Source organism: Scyliorhinus torazame, chromosome 4 (genome assembly GCF_047496885.1).
Source record: "Scyliorhinus torazame isolate Kashiwa2021f chromosome 4, sScyTor2.1, whole genome shotgun sequence".
NCBI classification, from domain to species: Eukaryota; Metazoa; Chordata; class Chondrichthyes; order Carcharhiniformes; family Scyliorhinidae; genus Scyliorhinus; species Scyliorhinus torazame.
Genome location: NC_092710.1, coordinates 304893468 through 304898467, shown reverse-complemented (window position 1 = coordinate 304898467; position 5000 = coordinate 304893468). Strand labels below are relative to the sequence as shown.

The following is a 5000-nucleotide window of genomic DNA, read 5'->3' as shown; positions in this document are numbered from 1 at the left end:
TGCTGCAGATGCCTACGGCCATACTAGTCTGAAAACGCCCGATCTCGTCTGATCTCGGAAGCTAAGCAGACTCAGGCCTGGTTAGTACTTGGATGGGAGACCGCCTGGGAATACCAGGTGCAGTAGGCTTTTGCGGCCAGCAGTGACTGCTCACGCCAAGCACTCTCCACACCAGAGGCAGGCCAACCTTTTGCTGCTCTCTGCGTCCTCGCCATTCCTCCCAACACTTGCCTGCGGGCTCAACTCAGGCAGGCGGCTTGGTCGGGCCATTCAGCTGCTGCAGCTTTGCCGGGCCTTTGCAACGCAGCACGGTTGGGTGCCTTGGCGTGCTGCACTTTGATGGGCCCGCCAGCTGGCCCGTGTGGCCGCAAGCCAGTGTGTCGGCAGGACGTTCTCCTAGCCTGAAGGCGCCGCATGAATGCAAGTTGTGGCATTGGGGCTGGTGTGGAAAGCGAAGGAAGAGAGAGCTGGCTTGCATTGCCTGCCTGACCCTTGTGCTGGCTGTGCTGAGAGAAGTGTGCAGCGTTGCAATGTGGAAAGGCAGCAGCGTGCAGGCGGCAGGCTGGTGTGAGGTGGGCGGGGCTTGCAGTTTTCCTTGGGGAGGTGGAGAAGAAAAAAGAGAGCTAGGTGGGGACGGCATGAAGGGGAGCGAGTATCAGGCATATAGGCTAGAATTAGCAGGAGAAGGAGAGAAAGAGGAGGAGAAGTAGAAGTAGAAGTAGAAAAAGAGAGAGAAAAAATTGAAAACAACCGGAAAGAAGAAGTGGCGAGGGTGCTAGGGTGGCCAGCTTGAATAGGCGAGAAGACGGTGCTGCAGATGCCTACGGCCATACTAGTCTGAAAACGCCCGATCTCGTCTGATCTCGGAAGCTAAGCAGACTCAGGCCTGGTTAGTACTTGGATGGGAGACCGCCTGGGAATACCAGGTGCAGTAGGCTTTTGCGGCCAGCAGTGACTGCTCACGCCAAGCACTCTCCACACCAGAGGCAGGCCAACCTTTTGCTGCTCTCTGCGTCCTCGCCATTCCTCCCAACACTTGCCTGCGGGCTCAACTCAGGCAGGCGGCTTGGTCGGGCCATTCAGCTGCTGCAGCTTTGCCGGGCCTTTGCAACGCAGCACGGTTGTGTGCCTTGGCGTGCTGCACTTTGATGGGCACGCCAGCTGGCCCGTGTGGCCGCAAGCCAGTGTGTCGGCAGGACGTTCTCTCTCCTAGCCTGAAGGCGCCGCATGAATGCAAGTTGTGGCATTGGGGCTGGTGTGGAAAGCGAAGGAAGAGAGAGCTGGCTTGCATTGCCTGCCTGACCCTTGTGCTGGCTGTGCTGAGAGAAGTGCGCAGCGTTGCAATGTGGAAAGGCAGCAGCGTGCAGGCGGCAGGCTGGTGTGAGGTAGACGGGGCTTGCAGTTTTCCTTGAGGAGGTGGAGAAGAAAAAAGAGAGCTCGGTGGGGATGGCATGAAGGGGAGCGAGTATCAGGCATATAGGCTAGAATTAGCAGGAGAAGGAGAGAAAGAGGAGGAGAAGTAGAAGTAGAAGTAGAAAAAGAGAGAGAAAAAATTGAAAACAACCGGAAAGAAGAAGTGGCGAGGGTGCTAGGGTGGCCAGCTTGAATAGGCGAGAAGACGGTGCTGCAGATGCCTACGGCCATACTAGTCTGAAAACGCCCGATCTCGTCTGATCTCGGAAGCTAAGCAGACTCAGGCCTGGTTAGTACTTGGATGGGAGACCGCCTGGGAATACCAGGTGCAGTAGGCTTTTGCGGCCAGCAGTGACTGCTCACGCCAAGCACTCTCCACACCAGAGGCAGGCCAACCTTTTGCTGCTCTCTGCGTCCTCGCCATTCCTCCCAACACTTGCCTGCGGGCTCAACTCAGGCAGGCGGCTTGGTCGGGCCATTCAGCTGCTGCAGCTTTGCCGGGCCTTTGCAACGCAGCACGGTTGGGTGCCTTGGCGTGCTGCACTTTGATGGGCCCGCCAGCTGGCCCATGTGGCCGCAAGCCAGTGTGTCGGCAGGACGTTCTCCTAGCCTGAAGGCGCCGCATGAATGCAAGTTGTGGCATTGGGGCTGGTGTGGAAAGCGAAGGAAGAGAGAGCTGGCTTGCATTGCCTGCCTGACCCTTGTGCTGGCTGTGCTGAGAGAAGTGCGCAGCGTTGCAATGTGGAAAGGCAGCAGCGTGCAGGCGGCAGGCTGGTGTGAGGTGGGCGGGGCTTGCAGTTTTCCTTGGGGAGGTGGAGAAGAAAAAAGAGAGCTAGGTGGGGACGGCATGAAGGGGAGCGAGTATCAGGCATATAGGCTAGAATTAGCAGGAGAAGGAGAGAAAGAGGAGGAGAAGTAGAAGTAGAAGTAGAAAAAGAGAGAGAAAAAATTGAAAACAACCGGAAAGAAGAAGTGGCGAGGGTGCTAGGGTGGCCAGCTTGAATAGGCGAGAAGACGGTGCTGCAGATGCCTACGGCCATACTAGTCTGAAAACGCCCGATCTCGTCTGATCTCGGAAGCTAAGCAGACTCAGGCCTGGTTAGTACTTGGATGGGAGACCGCCTGGGAATACCAGGTGCAGTAGGCTTTTGCGGCCAGCAGTGACTGCTCACGCCAAGCACTCTCCACACCAGAGGCAGGCCAACCTTTTGCTGCTCTCTGCGTCCTCGCCATTCCTCCCAACACTTGCCTGCGGGCTCAACTCAGGCAGGCGGCTTGGTCGGGCCATTCAGCTGCTGCAGCTTTGCCGGGCCTTTGCAACGCAGCACGGTTGTGTGCCTTGGCGTGCTGCACTTTGATGGGCACGCCAGCTGGCCCGTGTGGCCGCAAGCCAGTGTGTCGGCAGGACGTTCTCTCTCCTAGCCTGAAGGCGCCGCATGAATGCAAGTTGTGGCATTGGGGCTGGTGTGGAAAGCGAAGGAAGAGAGAGCTGGCTTGCATTGCCTGCCTGACCCTTGTGCTGGCTGTGCTGAGAGAAGTGCGCAGCGTTGCAATGTGGAAAGGCAGCAGCGTGCAGGCGGCAGGCTGGTGTGAGGTAGGCGGGGCTTGCAGTTTTCCTTGAGGAGGTGGAGAAGAAAAAAGAGAGCTCGGTGGGGATGGCATGAAGGGGAGCGAGTATCAGGCATATAGGCTAGAATTAGCAGGAGAAGGAGAGAAAGAGGAGGAGAAGTAGAAGTAGAAGTAGAAAAAGAGAGAGAAAAAACTGAAAACAACCGGAAAGAAGAAGTGGCGAGGGTGCTAGGGTGGCCAGCTTGAATAGGCGAGAAGACGGTGCTGCAGATGCCTACGGCCATACTAGTCTGAAAACGCCCGATCTCGTCTGATCTCGGAAGCTAAGCAGACTCAGGCCTGGTTAGTACTTGGATGGGAGACCGCCTGGGAATACCAGGTGCAGTAGGCTTTTGCGGCCAGCAGAGACTGCTCACGCCAAGCACTCTCCACACCAGAGGCAGGCCAACCTTTTGCTGCTCTCTGCGTCCTCGCCATTCCTCCCAACACTTGCCTGCGGGCTCAACTCAGGCAGGCGGCTTGGTCGGGCCATTCAGCTGCTGCAGCTTTGCCGGGCCTTTGCAACGCAGCACGGTTGTGTGCCTTGGCGTGCTGCACTTTGATGGGCACGCCAGCTGGCCCGTGTGGCCGCAAGCCAGTGTGTCGGCAGGACGTTCTCTCTCCTAGCCTGAAGGCGCCGCATGAATGCAAGTTGTGGCATTGGGGCTGGTGTGGAAAGCGAAGGAAGAGAGAGCTGGCTTGCATTGCCTGCCTGACCCTTGTGCTGGCTGTGCTGAGAGAAGTGCGCAGCGTTGCAATGTGGAAAGGCAGCAGCGTGCAGGCGGCAGGCTGGTGTGAGGTGGGCGGGGCTTGCAGTTTTCCTTGGGGAGGTGGAGAAGAAAAAAGAGAGCTCGGTGGGGACGGCATGAAGGGGAGCGAGTATCAGGCATATAGGCTAGAATTAGCAGGAGAAGGAGAGAAAGAGGAGGAGAAGTAGAAGTAGAAGTAGAAAAAGAGAGAGAAAAAATTGAAAACAACCGGAAAGAAGAAGTGGCGAGGGTGCTAGGGTGGCCAGCTTGAATAGGCGAGAAGACGGTGCTGCAGATGCCTACGGCCATACTAGTCTGAAAACGCCCGATCTCGTCTGATCTCGGAAGCTAAGCAGACTCAGGCCTGGTTAGTACTTGGATGGGAGACCGCCTGGGAATACCAGGTGCAGTAGGCTTTTGCGGCCAGCAGTGACTGCTCACGCCAAGCACTCTCCACACCAGAGGCAGGCCAACCTTTTGCTGCTCTCTGCGTCCTCGCCATTCCTCCCAACACTTGCCTGCGGGCTCAACTCAGGCAGGCGGCTTGGTCGGGCCATTCAGCTGCTGCAGCTTTGCCGGGCCTTTGCAACGCAGCACGGTTGGGTGCCTTGGCGTGCTGCACTTTGATGGGCCCGCCAGCTGGCCCATGTGGCCGCAAGCCAGTGTGTCGGCAGGACGTTCTCCTAGCCTGAAGGCGCCGCATGAATGCAAGTTGTGGCATTGGGGCTGGTGTGGAAAGCGAAGGAAGAGAGAGCTGGCTTGCATTGCCTGCCTGACCCTTGTGCTGGCTGTGCTGAGAGAAGTGCGCAGCGTTGCAATGTGGAAAGGCAGCAGCGTGCAGGCGGCAGGCTGGTGTGAGGTGGGCGGGGCTTGCAGTTTTCCTTGGGGAGGTGGAGAAGAAAAAAGAGAGCTAGGTGGGGACGGCATGAAGGGGAGCGAGTATCAGGCATATAGGCTAGAATTAGCAGGAGAAGGAGAGAAAGAGGAGGAGAAGTAGAAGTAGAAGTAGAAAAAGAGAGAGAAAAAATTGAAAACAACCGGAAAGAAGAAGTGGCGAGGGTGCTAGGGTGGCCAGCTTGAATAGGCGAGAAGACGGTGCTGCAGATGCCTACGGCCATACTAGTCTGAAAACGCCCGATCTCGTCTGATCTCGGAAGCTAAGCAGACTCAGGCCTGGTTAGTACTTGGATGGGAGACCGCCTGGGAATACCAGGTGCAGTAGGCTTTTGC

At 57.1% G+C, this 5000-nt stretch overlaps 7 non-coding genes across 7 annotated transcripts; all 7 read left to right on the top strand.

The window, feature by feature from the left end:
• Positions 1 to 10: 10 nt before the first annotated feature.
• LOC140412487 (5S ribosomal RNA) lies at positions 11 to 129 on the top strand. The gene has a single exon (XR_011941679.1). It is a non-coding gene; the product is annotated as a 5S ribosomal RNA (ribosomal RNA).
• Positions 130 to 819: 690 nt separating this feature from the next.
• LOC140412486 (5S ribosomal RNA) lies at positions 820 to 938 on the top strand. The gene has a single exon (XR_011941678.1). It is a non-coding gene; the product is annotated as a 5S ribosomal RNA (ribosomal RNA).
• Positions 939 to 1632: 694 nt separating this feature from the next.
• Positions 1633 to 1751, top strand: LOC140412485 (5S ribosomal RNA). The gene has a single exon (XR_011941677.1). It is a non-coding gene; the product is annotated as a 5S ribosomal RNA (ribosomal RNA).
• Positions 1752 to 2441: 690 nt separating this feature from the next.
• Positions 2442 to 2560, top strand: LOC140412483 (5S ribosomal RNA). Its single transcript, XR_011941676.1, has one exon. It is a non-coding gene; the product is annotated as a 5S ribosomal RNA (ribosomal RNA).
• A 694-nt stretch (positions 2561 to 3254) lies between these two features.
• LOC140412482 (5S ribosomal RNA) lies at positions 3255 to 3373 on the top strand. Its single transcript, XR_011941675.1, has one exon. It is a non-coding gene; the product is annotated as a 5S ribosomal RNA (ribosomal RNA).
• Positions 3374 to 4067: 694 nt separating this feature from the next.
• Positions 4068 to 4186, top strand: LOC140412480 (5S ribosomal RNA). Its single transcript, XR_011941673.1, has one exon. It is a non-coding gene; the product is annotated as a 5S ribosomal RNA (ribosomal RNA).
• Positions 4187 to 4876: 690 nt separating this feature from the next.
• Positions 4877 to 4995, top strand: LOC140412479 (5S ribosomal RNA). Its single transcript, XR_011941672.1, has one exon. It is a non-coding gene; the product is annotated as a 5S ribosomal RNA (ribosomal RNA).
• Positions 4996 to 5000: the final 5 nt, after the last annotated feature.